Below are 13,515 nucleotides of genomic sequence, written 5' to 3'. Positions count from 1 at the left end.
GCAAAACACTGACAGAAATACTCACTTAAAGTTCAAGGGGTTCATAGCACACACAATTACACACACACACACACACACAAGCGTGCATACGTGAATGTAATGTAATTATATCTCCGTGCCATCAGACACATTTCTCTGTCTTTTTTTCATTTTCTCTCACTCTCAACATTTGCATATTCCTTTGGGTGTTTGAGTTGAGCAGCTCTTTCCTTTTTCCTTCTCTTGTCTTCCAAGCAACAAATGTCAGCTAATTACACCATGGCTGTTTGGATGAGCTCCATCTTTCCCTGTGCTCTGCTGTGCTTGTTCTCTATGGGGCTGCAGGAAGAGTCAGGCAGCCAAGACACCAGTTAGGAACAGCCAGCTGTGGGGGTTGAGCTACAAGGCTACACCCGCTCGAAATTGATTCCCCAGGAGAGGACTCATCAATACTTATCACAAATGATACAACCAGCTCACACCAACCTGCAGGGGATATAATGTATCATTCACAGCCAAAGATGAAGCAGTAACGGTTGGACTTGATAGAATCAGGTCTGGTAACACACAAGGCTAAAAAAGACAGGCACGGGCAAAACGAGTGTTTCCCTGAGCTCTGCATTGAGTTAAAAAAAAAAAAAAGAAAAGCGTCTTCTAAAAGATCCCATTTGATCTGGTGACACACTCGCAGGCAAAGGGCCATCAAGTCAGGCAGGATAGAAAGTGCAAGTCATTGTCTGTGTATGGAACAATAAACTGCCACCTTGGTGTGTGTGAAGTGAAGCCTTGAGGACGCAGCCGCGCCCCTGAGTACAGCTTGCTCTCACAAACAGTGAGAAAACAGAGAGAAAAAGAAAGGAAGAAAGAGAGGGCCAGAGAAAGGAGGAGATTGACGCTGCACAGACACATACAAAACTAATCACAATCCCAGATCCTAACCTCGAAGCACTGACAGGCACAGTTAACAACCATTTACATTCAGTGTTGGGCCTGAACAGATAGCAAACTCAAAGGATGTTTATTAGGCACGTACGTTTCATACAAATATTCTGATTAGAATGGGAGAAATCTAATTAATTGCTTGATTCATTGAATGAACCCCGAATTTGTAATGTAATCATAACAACTGCTTTTCAAGGGGCTCTTGTTAAATTTAATTGGGGGAGAAAAAAAACATCCTCTTTCACTGAATGAATGAAAATCAAATTAGGCCTGAAACTGGAGGAGTCTGCAAGTTTGCTCTGGCGTGGTACAAAAAAAAAAAACTGTAAAAGCAGAAGTGTGTGACAAAATATGTTTTAAAAAGTCACGCATCAAGTGTTTTGTAACACACAAACATACATCAGGGGCACGGAGCAAGAAAGAGAGGAGATGTGAAAACTCTTTGGTGTACTGCGTACTCACTGTTAGAGATGTCTTCAGCTCTTTGACATAACTGCTGTAACACCTGAGGAAAAAGCAGAAACAAAAGATCACTGTGGTTCAGGTTAAATATATAATCTGAGGCGTCGGAATGACATGTGTCTCCAGCATTCTTTGTTTTACTTGACAGTAAAATCATTAGATTACATGCAGTATTATGATAATTGTAAAGTTTTTTTTTTCCATTTGACAGCCTGAAAAAGGGATTGAAGCCCCTAAAACTACCTGTGGACCAAAGTTACGGCTTCACAGGTTGGGATTGTGTTAGTTTTCAGACACATCAAACAGAAAATGTAGTGACGTCTGAAACACAGCTGTGTCTACACTCACACACACACAGAAAGATATTCACACCCACAAAAGTCTCTTTCTCCCTGAGCCCTTTCTTGCAAAACCTGTTTTTTAGAAATGGATCTAGACATTGGAGCTTTGAGTGCGAGGATATTTTCCCTAAACACAAGACAGTTCTTGCAGAGAACCAAGCCTTACCAGCGTTCTCACGCCCATCTCTCATGCATTGTCTCTAAGGCCCTCCTGTGCACTTACAGCCTGAGCTTAATCTAAGCAGCTCACCATAACAGACACCACCCTGCTTTGTATATCACACAACAGCGAGCAAACACGGATTTTACAACTTTCATTTCCGCTGATATAACTTATTCCTCAATAAAAATAACATCTGAAGAAGAATGTTCAGCTGGCATGTCAGTTACAACTTGTGTCGGCATGGTGAGGTGGTATCAAAATACGGCACCTACAAACTTAAAGCCTCCTCACACACCCAGACACACTGAAGCAGAGTCTTACAGGCATTTCCACACACACAAGCGCACAAGCAGTGTTGCAGCGTGTGTGGGAAGCGATCTAACAAGGTTTTGTTGTCAGTAAACACATCCATCTGGTCAGCAGCAACAAAATCAAGTCTAGTGGATGCTTCATCAGCACGGATGTGGTCAGATATTTCAATAATATATTTCTGTTTTAGAAAGTTGTTGTTTTTCCTGGAGAGTTGTAGTCATTTCAGTAAATGTCATTTGTTGAAATGGTAAAAAAAAAAAAAAAGAAACGGGTGCATTGTGAGCCTAAGTGATTTTGTCTTCCCAGATGCCCTCCAGTCTTGTCAAAGTCTGTGGCACATAATGCAACACGTATCTGTCATTACAGCCACATTCATCACTGAACGGGAATCACCTAGACTGACTGTGTTTATAATAACCGAACTGATCGAACTGTAATGGTTCCCTTCATTATCTACCCTCTTGAGCTGACAGACAAACACACACATGCACAAACTGCAGGCACACACAAATACTTTGATAAGTCATCGCAGTGATAATGATAACAGAGAGCCAGGTAGGCTGAATTCATCTTCAGCTTTTTCATAAAGGCCTATTAGTGGATGATTAAAGGATCTCTGCTCACAGGACTTCAGCACGGAAAATGATTTGCCAGCCACGAGGCAGGTGAATTACACTGGATAAGAAAGCCAGTGCTGTCTGCCATCATTTGCCTGACTGAGAATCAGGCTGTTAGTCTATTAACCTCATTTTACTGTAAGATCTTACCAGTTTTACATCAATAGCAGATGGATAAAATATCAAAAACTCACACACTTCTTTCCTGAGACTTAACACCTGAAGTCTTACTGAACCGCAATGTCTGCATAAATCACATCAGCTGCAACTAACAATTATTTTCATCGCTGATTAATCTTTTCTTGTGATTTTTGGCACATAAAATATTAAAAAAGAGGTAATAAATTCTCATTTAAACATTCAAGATGACTTATTCTGTCCATCTGACAATCCAAACACTTAAATTAGTGAAATAATTGTTTAGTTAAAATATGATATATGAAACTTCAAAATCAGTAAATATTTAATAGGGATAAAATGGAAATGATCAAACTATCATACAAGGAAAAAACATTCCTGTATTCATGTTCTTTAAAGCGATATAAGTTACAACTGCCCTAAGTTACAGCAGTGAATGTATTATCTTCTGAGTAACACAGTAAATAGCTGTCACTACTTAGTAATTTCCATCTAATTAACTTAAAAGGCCAAAAACAAACAAAAGCCAGGAACTATCTGCAAAGTTATAATTACCTGCATTTACACTCCAGGCGTGCTTGCACACGGACAGTGTACAACCGAACTCAACTGACTCTCTCTGAATTGTTTGATTTCCCTAATCTACCTCCTTTGCCTCAGCCAAACAGATGTTGACTTTGCTTTAGGATTCATACAGAAGCTCTCAGGCATCTGCACAGGGTTAAATACAAGAGTCAGACTTTTGTGAAGAAAGAAAGAAAGAAAGAAAGAAAGAAAGAAAGAAAGAAAGAAAGAAAGAAAGAAAGAAAGAAAGAAAGAAAGAAAGAAAGGTGTCACACCATGTTTCATGAGAGTCTTTTTTAACAAAAAAAATTCTGTTGGTTTTTGAGCATGGAAAACAAGTGTACTCTGAAAATATACATATTGAGATTGGCCTAAAATCCCTTGCTTTTTAATATTTCATGCCTTGTTAGAAGAGCGACGCTGGTGAGGTGTTTGTCTCTGTTGTCTCTGTTGATCTCTGGCACACCGGGCCCTGTGGGAGTGAGTTAGTGAGACTTGGCCGCAGACATTTTCCTGAAGCCCCCAGAACAAAACAGGCAAGTCTTGACAGTCTGTCCGCCACCGAGTCGTCACACAATCAGTTGCAGGAAACCAATCCCTAAATAGCAGTGATTCATCTCTTCATCACACACAATGCCAGTACACAGTGCACAAAGAAGCTCTCTCTTCCTCTCTCTCTCTCTCTCTCTCTGTCTTACCCTATCTGCCTCAACCCCTCCCCCCCCCCTCTCCTCCCCAGTGTGGTCTCTCATGCTGCTTAAAAATAAGTGCTTCTCCCAGCTTTCTTTGCCCTGTGATTTACTGGCAGTGTTTAACTGCAGGGCAGCATCTTTTATCGTTACATGATCTGGGGCTGAAAGCTGACAAAATGGAATCTCTGTGCGAGTACTTTTGTATGTGAGTAAGTGTATGTTCAGGGCAGGGAAGGGAGCGAGCAGAGGAATAAAGAACTTGTGTGAGAAACGTTTGTCTAAGTGCAATTCAAATCCCTCCAGCCTCCCGGTGCTGTGCGTGTGCGTGTGTGTGTGTGTGTGATTGTGTGAATATATGTGTGTTTGTCATTCCACTAAATGATTTCTTCCTTGACTTGATGGAGCAAGTGGCATCTCAAGGGAACGGGTTACACCACACACTGAAGTAAAGCGCTTTGAGACTGGAGAAAAGCTCAGAACATTAGTGCAATCCATTTGTGAGAGGTAGAAAAAAATATATATATATATATATATATACATGAAACACCAGACTTGATTGTGGACTGTGTTTGCATCCATGTTTTTGTGTTGCAATGATAACTTCTCTCCTAATGGCAGAGAGCCCATTGCTGCATTAGGCAATCCACTTCCATTTCTTGCTTTTTCCTTTTGCAAGACAAATCTCATTCGGTTATGCAGTCGCGCTGGCCTCGCCAGTGACTGTCCACAGTTGCATTTTGATATCGCTATCAGTACAGTATGCGACCAGATCATCACCAGTGGATAATCAGGCGAGCACAGGCCTACACAACAGGTTTAGCGTATCGTTACAGCCTTGATGATCCATCAAGATGACGTGTGAAGGTCATAGCAGCCGTGACCAACACAGCTGTCACATCTCCTCCCAGCACCCTCTTGGCTAACTGGCCTTCCAAAACACTCAGCACAAAACATGGCCAACTGGGGAGCACAGGGGCCAGGGCCAACAGAGCATGCCTATAACCCAGACTGGGCGCGTATGACAACATGACTACGACGACACAAAATGTGTCACAGACGCAAATCAGAGCCTGCGACGACACCGCAACTACGACAGGGAAACCGTTGGCCTATCTCGCAACGAAAAACATTATGAGCCATTAGTGTCGGCTTTCAGAATTTAATTCAACACCCGATAAAGCCACAATTTTTAAACGACTACCAGCTCTGTTGTACAAGGGGAAAAGGATACAGTGGAGCTGTGTGGAGAGCAGATGTGAATCCACTTTGATTTCAGTGCCTGTGTGTGTGGAGCATCTATTAAATGGATCTGCTGTCTCCTTGATCAAGGGAGTCAATAAAGGGCCAGTCCTGTCAAACCCTCAGGGGTAAGTGTGTATGCACATATGTGTCCATGTGTGTCCGTATGTGCGTGCGCGCGCGTGTGTGTGTGTGTGTGTGTGTGTGTGTGTGTGTGTTATGGACAGATTTTGAAGTACTCTGACAGGTGAGTGATTGAGTGCTTTCATTTCCCTCCAGCGACAACAAGACGTGCACACACAAACACATGGGTAATACACACATGCACACACACAAACACACACACAGTGGAGGTTGGAGAGAGAGAGAGAGAGAGAGAGAGAGAGAGAGAGAGAGAGAGAGAGAGAGAGAGAGAGAGCTGTTGTTTCCTAAAGGATGCTGCTCCTGCTTGCATGCTTAAATTAGCTCTAAATGTTTGGATTACACACGGGAGCTCTCACAGAGGATTTAGCAGCCATAGCCTAGAGTCCAGGGGATGTGTGGATGTTTCCATCTACATCCACACACACATGCACACACACACAAAAAAACAGCCTTATACTGATCACACACACACAAGTCAGTCAAACATCACTCGTTATATTCTGTGAATCCTTGACGACACAATTTATCCATCCGACACAGACTAAAGATGGAGGGACGCTAAAAGCCACATGGAGCTTTAAATGGTGTAAACAGGAACAACACACGCCGCTTCATTCATCAGGTTTCTGTGGGGAGACAGTGCTTTCTCATTACACTTTTTTAAAGAGTGCAGTCTTGGCTTCTGTTGGTGGGGGGAGGATGGCAGACGCAGAGACAAGGGAGAGAAAGGAGGAGAAAAAGAGAAGGGGAATGAGGGAGGTCAGCGCCCCCAGTCTCAGATAAAGGCCCTCTCCCTCCCTTCTGCCTCAGCTTTCGAAGCCCCTGCCAGGATCGAGAGGCGTCTCACGTTACAGCTGTCTCTCAGTGTCATCGTTCAGAAAGAGAGCGGGAGAGAGAGAGAGAGACAGACAGACAGAGGGAGAGAGAGACAGACGGAGAGATGGAAAGCGGGACAATGCCACAGACCGAGCGGGGCTAGGCTTTCAGAGCTGGACAAGAGAAAAACAACAACAGCAGCAGCAGCAGGTTCAACTGGATGAGGAAACCCGTGTGATTTGGATGCCTGGCGCTGTTTCTAATAAGTGCTGTTAATGCAATATAAATTTTCACTACAATGTAGGAGCGTTTTGAAATCACTGAAATGTGCTTTGACCTTTTTGAGACAAATTATTTCGAAATGGAGTGTGAACGGCGCTAGTCAGTTCATTTCCTCCACACCACCTGGGACTAACTGAACACTGTGACAGTTTCCTAAGAAGAAAAAGGGGAAATCATTTTTTTAAAGAAACACTTTGCCTTCTGTGCAGTAATAAGAGAGAAAGAGAAACACGCTATACTTAGAGATAACAGTTAGTGTAAGAGTGCGTGCTATAGGGCTTCTGCGGATTAGACATCGTTGAGTTGCTCCTCTACACATGAGTATCCCTTTTTAACCTGAAAATGCTAAAAACAGCAGCTTGTCCCGGGTCCAGTAATGACTAATCCAATGACTGCTTGCATTTTCAGCCTGCGCCACTAACAAGGTGAGGCCATGTAGGTCAGTTCTAAGTAAGGTTAGATTCAGAGTCAATGCCCACTTCTTTTCTGCAACTTTTTTTCAGCAGAATGCTATTCAAATCACAAAAACCTTTATGAAGGAAAAGGTGCTGTACATGCAGATTTCTACTCCAAACCATAGCGCTTACACAGTCTACACAGTGAAAGCTGATTGTATCAGTGTGTTTTACATAAAATGTCGTTCTGAACAAATACACATATAGCTATGGCATGGCTCAAAACTGCTTTCCTATTTGTTTTCTCTATCCCTGTCATTTCTCATGGCGTTACGTAGGAGTTAAATATTTTAAATTCTGGCTTAGCTCGGAGCAGGCTTTGCCAGCACAGCTAAAATAAAAAGCCTTTGTGGCAGCAGTGACCAGATTTTAAATGCTGAAGAAGATCAATAAATGGGGGCTGTCGAGGCACAATCTCATGCATTTGTGTGTATACGCCTGTGTGCATGTGAGTGTGTGCGTGTCCTGTCCCTATGCATAAATGCCTGCGTTCTGACAGCAAGTGTGTGTGTGTGTCAGGATGCTTGTGTGTGTCTGTGTGTTTACGTGCATCTTAACACCCACCCAGGCTCACAGCTCCCCTGCCTGCTACAAGCTATTCTATAGTATCATCAAGAACCCCACTGACCCAGGAGGCACACCAATAGAGAAACCAATATCATTCCCATTCCGACATCCAAAACCTTCTTCCTATTTCTTTTCCACTCCCAGTTTTCCCCATCTGAGCGCAGTCAGCATGGGAGAATGCTAGAGAAATGTGTAAATACTGGCCCTCTGCTACAGATTGAGAATGTCAAGGTGTGGTAAACATCAAACTAAATAGCAGCTTTTCCAGACGTCACTGCCAATTCCACAATCAAGTTGCCGTTGAAACAAAATGTTGAGAACACAGACAAGATGGATGTGGACGAGAGAAAACGACAGAAAACATCTTTGCGTGGCTTTGTCAGGAAAATAAAATCCCATCATGTTTACGCTGTTCCAATCCAGCCAAGTTCAGCTAATGCTAAGAGACCCTGAATGTCTCTATTTCATGAAGCCAAATGTGATTTCTTTTCAAGAAAATAAATGCTTTCATAATGCTGCCATGTTTTTTTTTATTTTATTTTTTGTTTTGTCACTCTTATGTTTCATAAAGGCCACATTAAATGGATGCTTTCAGCTCACATAAAGTGATAACCTTCTTTGCTGTGTCTTTACCACATGAATAAGTGATAGAGACAAACAGTGAATTATGAGGACTCGCATGCTTGCTGTTCTACGGCTCCACAAAACATGAGGTACATCTGTATTTTCACCTCCACACTAATGTACAAAACAAAAACAGCCCTGAAGTGGAAAAATCATCAGGACCTTTTGAGACTTCATTAAAAGAAACTAGCCTGGACTTTCCAAACAAGGCATCTCTTTGGAGGGGAAAATCAACCTTTTCACCTTGCTGGTGGAAAAACAGGCATCCCAACGAGACAGAGCATGCACAAACAACCTTGACTTTCATCAAGGAAATTCTCACATTGAATGATAAATAGAGGCCCAGGGGACGAACAGCAAAGAAGCAGCTTATCGCCTTTCCCTCCCAAATTTGGCCGCTCTGTCTTCTGTCTCCTGAAAGTCAACACGGGGTGACCCACTTGCACTTTACACTGCTTATTGTTTGGTAATTAATCCACCATATGTAATCCACACAGAAATGCAGAGAAAAGTGAAATAGGTGTCGATTTGTTTGGTCTTAATTAACAGCTGAGATTGTTTTCTTGCTTCTACAACGGGAGGCATATGTGCCCCATCTCATTAGCTTAATTTTCAGACGCATTTTCTCGCCATACGGATGGATACAGACAACTCCGGTCAAAGACGGCCACAGTTTTTTGAAAAGGTTCACATTTAATGCAGCTGTCACCAAGCATGCACTTTAGACAATTATTTGTGTACCCTGATGATTATCAGGACATTCAGTGAACATGCAGTGTTACCAAAATAGCAAGGTAACATAAGGTTAGGTAGATCATCTGAGAGCTAACCAACTTTCCAGCTGAGAGGACATTAACCTGCAAGGCCATGTAAACACGTATCAATAAGGGAGCTGCCTGCATGGGCCTGCAGCACACAGCACAAAACAGTGGACCAAGACAGAGCAGTGCCAATTTGATCTGTAACAATAAGACGCATTATCAATCTAATGCCTGGAGGCTTTTAGGGCTTTTGCTAAAATGCGGCTTCTCCTCAAAAGACCATTAGCCCTTATGGGATTAATGTCTACGTCAAAAACATTTGTTAAAGTCCTCAATTTCTCAGTAACATTATTTCATCTGTCATTACTGTTTTCTGTTTGTGTGCGTGCTTGAACATTCATATTCTAATAACGCATAGAAAGAAGGAGGAAGAAAATGTGACCAGCCTACCATTAGTTTTTGAATGATTTTGGTTAACACAGAACAGACCTCTACTTCCTCCCTGAACTTCACAGCTCTGTGTCAGCACTAGCATGCAGAGATTTGACAGGGCTCCCAGATGGCCATTATTATCAATAGATTGTTTGGAGGTCTTATTAATCTCTGACTAAATATAACACACTGACATCAATGCCATGAAATATTTAGCTCGGGAGTTATTCACAGACTGACACTCAAGCACTTTATATAGACTATAAAATGTATCTTAGGTATAGGCATTTGTATGTGCATTATAAGGCAAAAGTTTAATTCCTCTGGCATTATCAATCCAGCCCTTTGTCGCCATGCCTACAGGACACATCAGCCACATTATGACATATCTTGTCTCATAGAAGACACAGAACATACTCTAGCTCAGGGTTGAGCCCTACAATCAGTGATAGGCTTAATCAGCGACAAAGTCACTGTAAGGAAAATGCAATACTGAAATCAGGCTCATTTTTGCCAGTATTGCCATAAATATGCATGTGCACGTCTCATTTTCTGTCCTGATTTAAGACAAAACAGCTCAGGTTTAAGGTTTCTGCAACCAAGCAAGGGGATGGGCACACGTTTTGTATATTATGGTAAAGCATTTACTTTGCTCTTGCAATTTTTCTGTTCATGGTAGGACAGCCCCAGTGTGGACTGCTGCATGTTTGCCACAAATGCTAAAAGTTGAAGGGAATATCACAATCTGAAACTGACTGAGCTCTATTCAGTCATGACATAAGTTTTTAAACATAGAGGATAAACCAGTATATTAGCTTTGGAGCTTCAAAGCCAGCTAGCTAATGTCACGTTTCAGAGACATAGTGTGTAATAGTGAAAATCAATTAAAGTGCACACTTATGAATTTGTAATTATCTGGTATATCATTCATACGACCTATACACTGAAAATGTTTTTGATGCCAAAATGAAGCGACATCGTAATACATTTTTAAGCAAGCGCTGCCTCATACTGATGACTTGATCAATATATCATGCACTCCTAATAAATCTCACTTCACTTCATTCAGTAGAACACAAACTATGGGTTTCCTCCAGAAAAAAAAAGAAGATAGCCCCATATTCAATAGTCAAGGATTATAGAGAATACAGCCTTGTGTGCACATGGGATTGTCTTCTCAAAAGCTGTCCAAGTTCTGTCAGATTCAGCACCCCCAGACACAGAGCTCGTGAACCTAATTTCACCTAATCAGCTTAGTCAATAGCAACCGTTTGCTGTGACTTTGGTAGACATGCAAATAGGGCTTAACTATGTCTATCCTTAATTCCTGAATGTTCAAGTCAAGCGGAAGTCCTCCTTTATCTCTTCAAAAACAACAGTTCCAATTTGAGAGAGGAAAAAGAGAAGCAGAGACAGAGAGAGAGAATAAAACTCCAGTCGAGAGTTGACTTTTTTTTCTTGGCCTGGCAAGGAGAGACATCTCTGATTTGAGTGTGCTTGAGGTAGCACAGTGTGCTTTCATTTCCAACCAACATGGCAAACAAACTCTGACAGATTTGTTCCCCTTTTTTCACTTTTGCTCTTACTCCCTCTCTCTCAAATTATGGGAAAACACACTGCACAAATATATTAGCACTTCTTGTCGGTTTGTATGTTCAGCTGCAGCACTTGCACGCGCACACACACACACACATTCACATGAGTGCACGTACAGGCGCACACATATTCAAACAAATCTGCACAAAATGACGCTAACAATAGACAGTTGTAATAGTGCTAGAAACTGGGAGACACTGTTCCGTTTCAATTCACTGATACCGCTAATGGCTTCTTAGCAGCTCCATGAAATCAAGCAGCTGTCATGTCGATGCATCAGCAGTGAGAGGAGGGAGAGCCATCCCCATAAGGACAGAGGCACCGCGCCTTCATGTTTGGCTAAACATCTGCTCCTCTGCACTCCAGCTTTGCAGCAATAAACGGGCAAACAAAAGAGGTGGGAGGTGAAATGATCAGATTTTCCATTTCAAAGCATTTGTTCAGTTTGTTTTCCTTTCCCCTCCTCTTTCTTAAACTGCTTACAGGACGCGGGGAGGGAAGTGAGATCAAAATTGCAACTGTGAGGGACAGAGCACATACATGTGAGCTAAGAAATAACACCTTTTTCACAGCAGAAATTAAATGAGGGGCACCGTTTCTTTTTTTTCCCCTCAGTCTCCTGTCTAAACTGTTGAAAACAAGTATCACAGCTCAGTCAGGGGTGATCCAAGCTGTGCATGTTATGATGAGAGTGATGCATGTGAGGAGGTGCACGTTCTAAAACTTGTCAATCTGGCAAATCCATCCGTCATACATTGACTCAACTTTGCATAAACCCAACAATTTCACCAGTTACCAATGAATGTTTCATTAAAGGGTGGCAACCTTCTCACAATCCCATTATCTCCAACATCTTTTGCGATTCAAAGGGTGTCTAATCACGGTTATTTGGCAGTGACATGCAGTTAAATTTCATTTTGACTGTTCTCCCTTTAACATGAGTCTCGCTAATTAGGCCTAATATCTTTCCTTACTTCCTTCCTTCACTCCTCCTTCATTCATTCATTCATGTTTAGTTGCAACATTTACCAACAATATTCGCTTAAAATAGCACAAACTGCCTCTTTATCTGCATCCACTCATGTCCACCTGTCTCTCTTTCTCTTCTGAGAAAAGCACAATATCTTGACACACAACAACACGTCACTTTATATTTGCTCTTTTTTTTTAAAGCGACCACAAACATCCCTCTTTGAGATACACAATCTAAGAAAAAATTCCTCCCGAAACCACACACAGGACGCGAACCACCGTCTCAATGTTGTTGTTTTTTTTCTCCCTCTCTCGAACGAGTCTAAAACTTTTGGTAAAACTTGAGAAAGAGAGAAAAAAAAAACGTGGATCCATTCCCTTTTAAAGTAGTCCGTGCGTTTGTATGTGCGAGAGAAGAAGAAGAACAAGAGGGAGAGAAGGGGGAGAAAAAGGTAAAAGGGGTGCTTGAGGGACGAATTTTAAAACAACCAAGATGGCGAGAGGCTTGTTGTTTTGGAAGGGGCAGGGGGGGAAAAATGGAGGATATTGTAATATACACAAAGGGATAAATTTCAACAACTCGGCCAAGAGGGCTGCTGCTGCTTGCTAGCTTCGCCTGCTCGGTTTGAGGAAGCGACCGCGATAGCAGAGCTCCCTCTTCCCCCGGCAGGCTGGCCAGGCTAGCAACACTGACCCGTTGTGGGGAACGGAATAAATAAAACAACAACAGTATTATAAAAGTTAATCCAAACCGAAAAGGTGGGGATATTTATGTATTTGTCACTAATTGTGTCCTTTTTTGCGATTTCGCGTCGAGGGACTTGTTAAAACTGGATGCATTTCTTTTAACGGACGGACCAACGGCAGTCCGGTGCTATCGCAGTTCTTACCCCCCTACTGGCTTGACGGTTACGCCGATAAATACGCACCGAAGAAAGAGAAATTAACAAACTGCACATTTCCACGGTGAACAAACAACACCCGACAAGCACTCGTTTCTCACCAAAAGTTAAATTCCTCGACGATAAAAACAAGTTATCAAACGAACCGAGCGAAAGACAGGAAAGGAAAGAGAGGGACACAAAGACGATTCCCTACTATCAGGTCACCACTCAGAAGAAGAAGGTAAAGAACATACACTGGGCTTCTTTTCGCTAATAAACAGGTAAAACTTCCACCAAACGTACCGCTAACGACTCCGGGACACGGCGACTGATCGAAATACATCGCGGCGAGAAAGCAAGAAACTATACAAAGCAGCTTTTTTGACATAAAACACAAGGAAAAAAACTCAAAGCCAAAGCTACCACGCAGCTCATCGCTTGTTCTTTTCTGTGATGGGGCGAAAACAGCAGCCAGTGAAATATAAAACACTTACCTTTTTTTCAGTTTCGACACTTTACTTTATTTCCAGCGT

The 13,515-nt window shown here is 42.2% G+C and overlaps 1 protein-coding gene across 1 annotated transcript in view; it reads right to left on the bottom strand.

Moving 5' to 3' along the window:
• Nucleotides 1-13,308, bottom strand: part of baz2ba (bromodomain adjacent to zinc finger domain, 2Ba) — a 68,100-nt gene extending 54,792 nt beyond the window's left edge. Inside the window, 2 exon segments of the mRNA XM_051937464.1 lie at nt 1,384-1,426; nt 13,286-13,308. The gene's annotated coding sequence lies outside the window, so the exon portion shown is untranslated.
• Between the last annotated feature and the right edge of the window lie 207 nt (nt 13,309-13,515).

Source organism: Acanthochromis polyacanthus, chromosome 2, assembly GCF_021347895.1.
Source record: "Acanthochromis polyacanthus isolate Apoly-LR-REF ecotype Palm Island chromosome 2, KAUST_Apoly_ChrSc, whole genome shotgun sequence".
NCBI lineage: Eukaryota > Metazoa > Chordata > Actinopteri > Pomacentridae > Acanthochromis > Acanthochromis polyacanthus.
This window is presented reverse-complemented; position numbering and strand designations above follow the sequence as displayed.